Here is a 12,847-nt window from a genome sequence, read left to right as displayed (position 1 = left end):
AATAAATTTGCTTTAGTTTATCCGACTCGGTCCCAGACTGGAATCGTGTACTTTGTGTATTAAAGGGAAAATAGACCACATTCATCGGCAGGGCTTATTTTTTTTCTTTAAAAATTGCAGTAAAATGTATGTACATGGTTTATTGTGTGCAGAGAGCCTTATTTATATTCATATTTATTCATATGCATGGGAACTGCTACCTCTGCAGATTTCAAATGGAATATCATCCGCTGACCCCAGTGACACAGAGTGAGGCCAAATGATTGTGAAAAAATAAAATAGAGTTAACAACATAGCAAGAGTGCTGCCATCATTTACACCGTATATAACACAACGTTTCACATCAATAAAGTTACTGAAATTGTCCTATTGACTTCAGAGAGTTCCACTGGGTCTAGACTGGTGTAAAATAATACTATGATGTTGGCTATTTAGAAATAACCTCTTTGCAATGGATTATTCCTGGGATTGTAACGCACTGCATCAATTCATACACAAGGGCAACAACAGAGATTTAGAAATGCACCATTTATGTTACGTTTACCTTTTCTTTGTAAATATTGTATTTATCAGAAATTTGACCCTTAAAGGGGTTGTTCACCTTTAAAAGATCTTTTAGTATGATGTAGACCGTGATATGATATGACAATACTTTTGTAGCCTTACAGAGTATTTGTTTTTTTAGATGGAGTCAATGACCCCCATTTGGAAGTTGTAAAGATTCAGAACTAAAAGGCAAATCATTCAAAAACTATAAAAATTAAATAATGAAGACCAACTGTAAAGTTAGCCTTTCTATAACATACTAAACGTGAAACTTAAAGGTGTACCACCCATTTAAGGCAGGCGTCTTGCCAAACAGCCTCCTGTTGGCTGCCAGTCCAAATAGGCGCTACCAAATAGCCAATGGCAGCTCTTATTTGACACCCCAAGAACATTTTCATGCTTGTGTTGCTCCTAGACTTTTTACATTTCACTGTTTTACACATGGAGGCTTTGCAAAGACGTAAGGTGGCTATAGACATAACAATTACAATCTTGCTTGGAAAAGATGTTTCCAAGAAATATTGTTCGTTTCAATACACACGTGTAGAGCTGAATCATCAAATATACAGATAGAAACAATAGAATTCCATCTGTATCTGATGATTCAGCACTAACAATGGTCGATGTTCAGCCTTCAAAGTCTTCTGATATTGATAGCGGTAGAAAATCTGAGTCAAATGGTTTGTTCCAGACATTGTTCAGAAGAAGAACTTTGATTAAAAAGTTGATAGGAGAGGGGAAAACATATAAAGAAGTGCAGAAAATTATAGGCTACTCAGCCAAAATGATCTCAACTGCTTTACAATGACAACCAAAACCTGAAAGACGTGGAAGAAAATGGAAAACTGCTATTGGAATGGATAAAGGAAAAGCCAAGACTCAGCCAATGTAAAGTTACCTGTGATACTGTTACAATTAGAAATGTGAAGCCAAGCTATCAGCAAGAAGCCCCCTCAAAGTCCCATTGTTGGAAAAATAATACATGTGCTGAAGAGCTTACAATTTGCCAAAGAACACACTGATTGGCCTAAAGAGAAATGGTACAACCTTAAGGGTCAGGGCACACAGGCAGATTCGGGGAGATTAGTTGACCGGCAACAAATCTCCTCTTCTTCGGGGCGACCAATCTCCCCGAACTGCCTCCCCTGTCTTCCCACCGGCTAAAATGTAAATCGTCGACGGAATGGCACAATGAGCGATTCGTTTGGGCGATTCTGTGCCATCTTAGTGCCATCCCACCGGTGATTTACATTTAAGTAGGCGGGGAGGCAGTTTGTGGAGATTAGTCGCCCTAAAGAAGAGGAGATTTGACGCCGGGCGACTAATCTCCCCGAATCTGCCTGTGTACCCTGACCCTAAGATGTAGGTGAAATAAAAGCTGGGGAGACAGTGTCACTAGTGATGAGCGAATTTGTCCCATTTCGCCAAAAAATTTGCAAAACAAAAAAAATTTGCAAAACCGAAATTTTGCGAAACGTTGTGAGGTCAATGGGCGTTTTTGTGCACAACATTTTTTGTCCCTCCAAATGCATTAAAGTCAATGGGAGTTCTTTCTTATGGCGACTTTTTTGTCCAAATGCATTAAAGTCAATGGGCGTTCTTATGGCGACTTTTTTTCTCCAAATGCATTAAAGTCAATGGGCGTTCTTATGGCGACTTTTTTGCTCCAAATGCATTAAAGTCAGTGGGTGTTTTTTGTTATGGTGACTTTTTTGCTTTAAGTCAATGGGAGTTTTTTTCTTACGGTGTGTACACCCCCCCCCCAAACTTCATCACCAGATACCACCATACCTCTGTTAAGGGCTCAGAAGTTGAGATACGGTATATCAATTGGGGGTGGTCATTTGTTGCACCTACAAGAGTGCTACCTGAGCCAAGGTGCTTGTCTTGGAGCATTTAAGCAAATGCTCCAAAGAGCCACAGAAAGCTTTTTGAGGGCCACATCTGACCCACAGGCCTCCAGCTGGGAAGCCCTGCTCTACTTAAAGGGATACTGTCACGGGAAAATAGTTAATAGTGCTGCTCCAGCAGAATTCTGCACTGAAATCCATTTCTCAAAAGAGCAAACAGATTTTTTTATATTCAATTTTGAAATCTGACATGGGGCTAGACATTTTGTCAATTTCCCAGCTGCCCCTGGTCATGTGACTTGTGCCTGCACTTTAGGAGAGAAATGCTTTCTGGCAGGCTGCTGTGTTTCCTTCTCAATGTAACTGAATGTGTCTCAGTGGGACATGGGTTTTTACTATGGAGTGCTGTTCTTAGATCTACCAGGCAGTTGTTATCTTGTGTTAGGGAGCTGTTATCTGGTTATCTTCCCATTGTTCTTTTGTGTGGCTGCTGGGGGGGAAACGGGAGGGGGTGATGTCACTCCAACTTGCAGCACAGCAGTAAAGAGTGATTGAAGTTTATCAGAGCACAAGTCACATGACTTGGGGCAGCTGGGAAATTGACAAAATGTCTAGCCCCATGTCAGATTTCAAAATTGAATATAAAAAAATCTGTTTGCTCTTTTGAGAAATGGATTTCAGTGCAGAATTCTGCTGGAGCAGCACTATTAACTGATTCATTTTGAAAACATTTTTTTTTCCCCATGACAGTATCCCTTTAAAGGATATCTAAACCTTTAAAATAAGTGAATGTATAAATGATAAGAGTGCTATTCTAAGCATTTTTGTAATTTACATTCATTATTTGTCTTTCGTTAATTTCAAGATTAAGGGATACATGTAATGTTACTATGAATGAATAACCTGCTTAGAACACATTAACAAAGACATGCTAGCATTGCATTACAGGCATATAAACTCTGTTAATAAATAGGGTCTGTGTTCCATTGATTTTTCTAGAGTGAACAGAAAGGTATGTGAGCTTGACTTATTGGATAGTCAGAACATTCCTTTCCTGCATACCTGTATTTCTACAAATGAATATTGATGGCCTCAGTGGAACCAATAAATCCATTGATGCATAAACTGCGGCTATTCTATGGAGAACACTGTGTTGAAGTCAAGGAATACTGCTCCTTCTTTATGTGAAAATAACATATCTCAAAATATAAGGATGTTAGAAGTGATTGAGGTGGCTCTATACAGACACATAAAGAAACAAGGTTACAGGCTCTGTGGTCTGAAGGCCTCCTAATTAGGGATGTACTGAATCCAGGATTCCGTCTTTTTCAGCAGGATTTGGATTCGGCTGAATCCTTCTGCCTGGCCGAACCAAATCTGAATTTGCATATGCAAATTAGGGGTGGGGAGCGACTTTTTGTCGCAAATCAAGGAAGCAAAAATGTTTTCCCCTTCCCACCCCTAATTTGCATGTGCAATTTTGGATTCGGTATTCAGCCGAATCTTTCGCAAAGGATTCTGCCGAATCCAAAATAGTGGATTCGCTGCATCCCTACTGCTAATGCCATAGGGGTAAGTTGTCATAGACCATGACTATTTTATTGGGCCTGTGGGTACTTGAAATGGCATGTTTTGGGCTGCTGAAAGCAAAGGACCTGCATGGGGTTCTAAATGTTTAGTTCAGCATCAGATTGGATATTGTTATAGGAGTAGCTAGAAATGTTGTACATGATGTTTTGTGCTTCTTTACCAGCCCAAGGCAACCACAGCCCTTTAGCAGTAAAGATCTGTGTCTCCAAAGATGCCCCAGTAGCTCCCCATCTTCTTTTCTGCTGATTCACTGCACATGCTCTGTGCTGCTGTCACTTACTGAGCTTAGGGCCCACTCACAATATACAGTACACATAGAATAGAAATGTCACAATATAAGGCTGATTAGTAATTAATACAGATAATTACTACATGGCAGCACAGAAACCAGTTCAATTAACATCAGAATTTAATAATCAGCAAACCTGTAGCATCAGCTTATATTACAGCCAGGGAAGCTCATTTTCTGCTGGATAATTAGTGACGAGCCCTAAGCTTAGCTTCTCAACAGCCAATCAGAGCCCACTGAGCATGTGAGTGTCACAGACACTTTCCAAGATGGTGACCCCCTGTGACAAGTTTGAAGTCCTGGATCATTGCTGCTATTGACAAGCTGAAACTTTAGCCTCGTGCAATAAGTTCACTATATAAAATATGGCATTATTAGTCACATTCATTTTAGGGTTTAGTTCTCCTTTAATTAACTATATGTTTCTTCCTGAGGCCCTGGCCTTGCTACAGATCCTGAACCCCGTTATCTCCTTCTGTATTTAATGGACCCAGTAAGCTGAGATATCATGCTTTACTAATAGAAAACGAATGGGCCCCTACCATTGCTTTAGAGTAGGGATGCACCAAATCCAGGATTCAGGCTTTTTCCGCAGGATTCGGCCAAATCCTTTTGCCCGACAGAACCAAATCCTAATTTGCATATGTAAATTAGTCGTGGGGAGGGAAATTTCGTGACTTTTTGTCACAAAACAAGGAAGTAAAAATGTTTTCTCCTTCCCACCCCTAATTTGCAAATGCAGATTAGGATTCGAACAAATCTTTTGCAAAGCATTCGGGGTTTCAGTGGAATCCAAAATAGTGGATTCAGTGCATCCTTACTTTAGAGCAGGGGACAGCAATTTCAATTAACAGAATACTCAGGGCTTGCAATGCAAGAGCCAGGGCTGCCACCAGAAAGCAATACCTGAGTTACAAGAGAGAAGGTCCTTACAAATCAGGAAGGAATGGGAAGAAGATGAGCTAAATCCAGGGATATCCGCGCACCTTTCAGACTTCAACTCCCTCCTCCTTATCGACGTGATGTTGGGGGTTCAAGTTTAAAAACAACGGGGGCTGCAGGTCAGGGCGTCCCTAGCGCACAATTAACATGATATACGACCTCTGCATTTAAATGTCACCCTCCCAAATTGGGTCTGAAACAGAGAGCCGTTCTGGCCAGAGTTGCCAGTTTTCCAGCCAAATTGGGCTACTAATTTAAAGCCCAGGTGGGTTTTGAAAGTACAAAGTAGCCAAGGTATGTATTTGGGCTTCTTTTTTTGTGTCTAGTGTTTTTCTTGCCCAAGCCTGAGTCTTCTCAGGCCCAGATTTGTGGAAAGGCCACCAAGGCCCAGGCCTAGGGTTGCCACCTTTTAAAAAAATCTTCACCGGCAGGTGGAGGGGCGGGGCTAAAAGGGTGGGTTGTGACGCTAAAAGGGGCGGGTTGTGATGCTAAAGGGGGCAGGGCCATGATGCGCTATTGGCTGGGCGGGCCGTGACGTCAAAAGGGACGGAGCCTATACAGAAGCCAAGGAAAAAAGGTTAGTTTTGAGCAGGCTGGGGGCAGGCCACGGGCTTTTATTAGGTGTTTTACAAATTTACCGGCAGCTACATTGCCTAGGCCGGTAAAATACCGGCCGGGTGGCAACACTACCTGGGCCTAGGGTGGCAGGATTTTAGGGGATGACATGCTGCCCAACCACACCTACATTGGTTCAGAAACACTAGGGATGCGGAGGAGAAACAATAGTTTTTTTAACCTTCTCGTGTGCCAATCCCCATTTTTTTAAAAATGTGCGCGAATAAAGGGAAGGGTACGGGGCAGCAAATGACAGCAGGCCTAGGGGCACCCGCTATGTAAATCCGCCCCTGCGTCTCCCAATGCATGTTGGGTAATGTCGTTTTTGTTTAACAATTTGCAGACGGCCACGTTTAATGTAAGACTACAATACCCAGCATGCAATGGGACTGACTTGGGTAGAAGTCGGGAGTTACCAGATTTTGGGCTCTGTTCCCCAGTCTCTCCTCACTCTTAAGCATTCTTCCATTTTCTGGTGACTTTCCTCAATTTCAGACAATTTTGGGGCAAAAATCTGTTGGCCACCAAAATGTCCATAGGTTGAGCAGTTTTACCAATTGTGTATTTGTATTAGAGCCTTATGGGACCCCTGTACCTCCTGGGAGCCCCTCTGTAGTTACGACCCTGGTCATTCCCATTTTACTTCATGGAAAAATGTGTTAAAAGGCATATTTTCATATAAATTCATTTATTTCTTCACTGCGATTATTGTGCTACTTTTGAGGTGCCTCTTGGCTAGTTCTGTAGCCATGTTGTTTCCCAGGCGATAGTGTGTTATGCCAATACGTTGTGTATAATTATGTCACGTCCCCGGCTTTGGGCTGGACACACTGGAGCCTCAGCGCCTCTCCCTCACGTTCTGTCACTCTACGATGTTGTTATTTTCCTTTCCCTCGCCGCTCTCATGACGTCACCCACTCAGCCGCTTAAGACGGAATCTCCTATTGGCTGCCTGCTCCCCGCTTGTAGACCTATCGCATGGCTGGCCGGCCCCCGGGTGCCTAGTGACGTCACGTCAGTTCCCCGTCTGCTTTTATTTTGCTTCGGTCTCCGGAGCCGCCATTACAGGAAAGAACCGGAGGGAGCCGAGCTGGAGAACATTACAGAACCGGACGAGAGCGGGAGGGACCGGACGAACGGTACCGAGGGGTCCGGTCCCGGGGGAGATGAGCGGGGCAGCTGGATAAAGTCAGGTGAGAGTGTGAATATGATGAGTTTTTGGTGTGACCCCCCCCTTGAGCTCACCCCTGCTGTGTAGACTGTAAGCTCTTTAGTCCACAGTCGGAGCCAGTCACTGGCGTGTGAATGTTTCACGTGATGCGGTTACCTGTACGCTTAATGAGTCCCACGTTCGATTGTAAGCTCTGTGGGTCAGGTAGCACTTCCTCCCTTGGTTGCTTAGTTGATGACACTTCCTTCTCCTTTAGTACCAGGGGCCCCAGAGGGAATGTGCCTTGAGGGCAACAATGCAGTGTTCTTATGTTATTGGCCAATATAGACTTCTAGTGATGTCATCAGGTGCAACTGGGTCACGCGAGTCACTGAAACTGGTCTATATAGTTCAGGGGAGCCCTGTGTGCATTGACATTGAGAGTTGTGTCCGCTGGGGGCGCTGTACCTTTTAATAGTATTGGAGAAAGGGCTCAAGCACCCCCTGTTGTACACTGTATGGATATTAGAAGACAATGGGGGGTCATTTATCAACACTGGGCAGTAACCCATGGCAACCAATCACATTGCCGCGTTCATTGTTCTGCTAATCACCGATTGGTTGCTATAGGTAACTGCCCATGGGCAAATTTGCCCAGTGTTGATAAATGAGCCCCAATGAGTGGTTTTGTACTATGACCATGTTAAAGTTATGTAATGTTGACTCAACTCCAACTCCCACCTCTCCTGACAATAGGGTTGCCACCTTTTCTGGAAATAAATACCTGCCTTCCTTTATTCTTGCCTTTTTTTTTTTTTTTTCTATTAATAACGAGCGATTCACCGAATCCACTATTTTGGATTCCCCAAATCCATAGCAAAAGAATTCGCCAAACCAAATCAGAAGCCTAATTTGCATATCCAAATTAGCGATGGGAAAGGGAAACCATTTTTTACTTCGTTGTTTTGTGACAAAAAGTCATGCGATTTGCCTGCCCACCTCCAATCTACATATACAAACTCGTTTTGGCCGAATCTTGGATAATAACATTGGCCATAGCTATACAGCAGCTTGTTTATATAAACTATAGTAGTAATTATCTGTTATCTACTGTGTATCCTCTGCTTGAATGGCTGCCCCCATGGCTACACAGCAGCTTGTTGATATAAACTATAGTAGTACTTATCTGTTATCTACTGTGTATCCTGTGCTTGAATGGCTGCCCCCATGGCTACACAGCAGCTTGTTTATATAAACTATAGTAGTACTTATCTGTTATCTACTGTGTATCCTGTGCTTGAATGACTGCCCCCATGGCTATACAGCAGCTTGTTTATATAAACTATAGTAGTACTTATCTGTTATCTACTGTGTATCCTGTGTTTGAATGGCTGCCCCCATGGCTACACAGCAGCTTGTTTATATAAACTATAGTAGTAGTTATCTGTTATCTACTGTGTATCCTGTGTTTGAATGGCTGCCCCCATGGCTACTCAGCAGCTTGTTTATATAAACTATAGTATTAGTTATCTGTTATCTACTGTGTATCCTGTGCTTGAATGGCTGCCCCCATGGCTACACAGCAGCTTATTTATATAAACTATAGTAGTACTTATCTGTTATCTACTGTTTATCCTGTGCTTGAATGGCTGCCCCCATGGCCACACAGCAGCTTGTTTATATCAACTATAGTAGTACTTATCTGTTATCTACTGTGTATTATGTGCTTGAATGGCTGCCCCCATGGCTACACAGCAGCTTGTTTATATAAACTATAGTAGTACTTATCGGTTAGCTACTGTGTTTACTGTGTTTGAATGGCTGCCCCCATGGCTACTCAGTAGCTTGTTTTTATATAAACTATAGTAGTACTTATCTGTTATCTACTGTGTTTGAATGGCTGTTACTGTCCCTTTAAAGAGCAGTTGGAGCTCTGTGTTTAGAATACGAGTTGAGCATTTGTGTGCGTTGTGTGCTGTGGATACACCAGCTAGGTCAATAAATGGGTTATCTGCCTATAGGATAAGGGTTTGTGGGCCAGGTTATGGCTGTGCAGTTCACGTGTAGATAAAGAAGTTTCCGACTGACTGGGAGTGTTGGGTCGTATCCAGGTTCCAGCATGCTTCTTGGTCGTGCACTGTGGGTGCTCAGCTCTATTTGCTGCTTCCGTTTTCCTGCTGAGCCCAGAGTGCTGTGTGGCCGCTGGAATGTCATTTTTCCACTTGCGCCCATTAGGGAATTGGATTTAGCTCATTCGTTTCAGTGGCAATCCCCTGTCACCCCAATGACTGCTGGGTAATTCAGAGCTTCTTTACACCTGCCTGCTGATCTGGGGCAATAACTCCCTCTGTACATATATAGTGAATAAAGTAAATTATAAGGATATAATATTCAGCCTTGTGTTTTTATATGGTCATCAAACTCCGAGGCAACGTGTAATATCCAAAAAACTTGACAGGTATGGGGTCCATTATCCGGAAACCCCTTATCCAGAAAGTTCTGAATTACGGAAAGGCCTTCTCCCATAGACTCAATTTTATCTGAATAACCCAAATCTTTAAAAATGATTTCCTTTTTCTCTGTAATAATAAAACATTATCTTGTACTTGATCCCAATTAAGATATAATTAATCCTTCTTGCAAGCAGAACCAGCTCATTGGGTTTAATGTTTTCATGGTTTTAATGTAGATTTAATGTATGAAGATCTATATCACAAAGCCACAGGTCCCGAGCATTCTGAATAATAGGTCCCATATCTGTACAATATACTGTTTTATTATTACAGAGAAAAAGGAAATCCTTTTTAAACATTTGGATAAAATGTAGTCAATGGGAGACGGCCTTTCTTTAATTCAGAGCTTTCTGGATAATTGGTTTCCGTATAACGGGTCAATACCTACAAAAGGGCCCAGGTGTGTTGTTTTTGTTTTTTTTTATTGCGACACTAATACAACTGAGGGGAGAGCAGGGCTGGCTGTTGTGCTCTGAGAAGGTTTAGGTCTCCTTAAAATTTCAGCCAAATTTAAGGTTTGGATATGCAGTCTAAATGCTAATATATAGAATTATTTTGGGATGCCAAGTTTCCATTATGTAAACATGTTGCAGTAATGGGTTGTCTCCTTTATGCAGATTTGTTCTTAGTTATTTTTACTCCAAAGGTCACGTCCATACAAACTACTCCAATGACAATGCAACTTGAAGAGCTCAAGCTAAGTAGGTAGAATAAATAAAGTGGAGCTGAAATCTAGACTTAAAGGGGAAATCCACCCAAAAAAGTTTTTTTTTTTTTTTTGCATAATGTCAGAAAATATTATTCGAAGTGAGTTTCATCCATTAAACATTCATTAAAGGTTTTAAAGTTATTTGTAAATGTGTCTTTCTGGTTGTGTGTGTATATACAGGCATGGGACCTGTTATCCAGAAAGCTCGGAACCTGGGGATTTCCAGATAACGGATCTTCGTACCTTAAGTCTACTTAAGGTGGCCATACACGGAGAGATCCGCTCGTTTGGTGCCCACCTCAAGGTGGGCAATATCGGGCTGATCTGATCGTGGGCCCTAGGGCCCAACGATCGGTTCCTAACGAATGGGAACGGGCGGTCGAATCGCGGGATCGCATCAATGAACAGATGCGGCCGCGATCCGACAGGATTTTTTTGTCCCATCCGATCGAGATCTGGCCGACTTTCTGCCAGATCTCGATCGGGGAAACCCGTCGGGGGGCCCGTACACGGGCCAATAAGCTGCCGACACGGTCTGTCGGTAGCTTTTATCGGCCCGTGTATGGCCACCTTTAAAATCATGTAAACATTAAATAAACCCAATAGGCTGGTGTTGCTTCCAATAAGGATTAATTATATCTTTGTTGGGCTCAAGTACAAGCTACTGTTTTATTATTACACAGAAAAAAATATTTGATTTTAATGGTCTATCGGAGACTGCCTTTCCGTAATTCAGAACTTTCTGGATAACTGGTTTCCGGATAACGTACACCATACCTGTGTGTATATGCTCACTTATGGTATGTGATCTGTTATCAGGAATCCCAATGTCCAGATATCTCCTAATTATGTCCTCTCCCAACTACTCCATTCTAATTGAATAACTCACATTTTTAAAAATTATTTCCTTTTCTGTGTAATAATAAAACAGTACCTCGTACTTGATCCAAACTAAGATGCAATTCCTCTTTATTGGAGGGAAAACAATCATGTTGGGTTATTTAATATTTAACTTGTTTTTTAGTTGATTTAAGGGCAGAGACACACGGTCAGATTCGGGGAGATTAGTCACCCGACGACAGATTTTCTCCAGGGCAACTAATCTCCCGAACTGCCTCCCACCGGCTAGAATGTCAATTGCAGGCGGGATGGCACTTAGATCGCTTCGTTTTCCGAAGTTTTCTTGTGGGGCAACTTCAGCAACTTCGCAAAACGAAGCGATCCGAGTGCCATCCCGCCGATGATTTACATTCTAGCCGGCTGGGGAGATTAGTCGCCACGAAGAAAAGGAGATTTGTCGTTGGGAGACTAATCTCCCAGAATCTGACCGTGTGTCTCTGCCCTAAGATGTGAAGAAATTATGGAACGTCCCTTTTATCTGGAAAACCCCAGGTCTCGAGCATTTTGGAAAACAGGTCCCATACTTGTATTTATATTCACGGTCCCGGTTATCCAACTTTCATTGTGGCTCTATCTGTTGTCTGGTTATTTAAGTGATAGAAATTAGAAAATGTAAATAATTCAAAACTGTTCCAGAATCACACAGCGTGTGGCCATCTTTAAAATATCATTGCCGTGAAAAGAACCACGCTACAATGTTACATACAGGTATGGGATCTGTTATCCGGGAACCCGTTATCCAGAGAGCTCAAATTCCGATAAGGCTGTCTCCCATAGGCTCTGTTTTATCCAAATTATCCAAATGTTAAAAAAGATTTCCTTTTTCTCTGTAATAATAAAACAGTAACTTGTACTTGATCCCAAAATATAATTAATCCTTATTGGAAGCAAAACCAGCCTATTGGGTTTATTTATTTATGATTAAATTAATTTTAAGTAGAAGATCCAAATAACAGAAAGATACGTTATCCGGAAAACCCCAGGTCCCGGGCATTCTGTGTAACAGGTCCCATTCCTGTATTATTATTTTCATACCTTTATTCGGGCCCTTGGATATGTTTTAGTCATCTGTACTATGGGAATGTGCTATCCACTATCCACTATATTGTCACTATATTAGAATTACAGTGAAACCTTAATTTTACATCCCATAATTTCAAGTTTTCCCTCATTGTTGTTTTGTTTTCCCACCTATATATTATGCATAATACATTTTCCTGCTTTTACATTTTCCTGGATTTTACATCATTTTTTTTCTGGTCCCCTGAAAAACGTAAAATTGGGGTTCTACTGTATTCCAAACCCAACGCCGAAAAAGCAACAAACTCTTCCCTCTGAATCCTAATCTACAATGGTAACTTTATACCCTTCAGGAAATTGTCTGATGAAAGTATCTTATTGAATTCCTGGTGTGTTTCAGGTTACCGCAAGGTTTAAGGTTTCAGCATGAGGATTTAGGACTAAGGTTTTGGGTTACTATGTGTTTTCTCTACCCCTCCAGCCATGGAACGGCTGCTTCATCATCCAGTATCAACCTGTTACTGCTGAGAGATTCTGCACTTTAATAATAACAGCTGCCAAAACTTTGTTTGCTTTTTGGCTGTAAAATGTGGTTTTGGATAGTTTGGCTGTTGAGAGTACAGGTATGGGATCTGTTATCCGGGAACCCGTTCTCCAGAAAGCTCAGAATTACAGAAAGGCCGTTTCCCATAGACTCCATTATATAGTGAATAAAGTACCCCC

The 12,847-nt window shown here is 41.9% G+C and overlaps 1 protein-coding gene across 1 annotated transcript in view; it reads left to right on the top strand.

The window, feature by feature from the left end:
* The first annotated feature begins 6,897 nt into the window (after positions 1–6,897).
* Positions 6,898–12,847, top strand: part of zranb1.S (zinc finger RANBP2-type containing 1 S homeolog) — a 50,176-nt gene continuing 44,226 nt past the window's right edge. The window contains 1 exon segment of the mRNA NM_001091229.1: positions 6,898–7,025. The gene's annotated coding sequence lies outside the window, so the exon portion shown is untranslated.

This window comes from Xenopus laevis, chromosome 7S (assembly GCF_017654675.1).
Source record: "Xenopus laevis strain J_2021 chromosome 7S, Xenopus_laevis_v10.1, whole genome shotgun sequence".
NCBI lineage: Eukaryota > Metazoa > Chordata > Amphibia > Anura > Pipidae > Xenopus > Xenopus laevis.
Note: the sequence above shows the minus strand (reverse complement) of the source record. Positions and strands in the feature narration are given on the sequence as shown.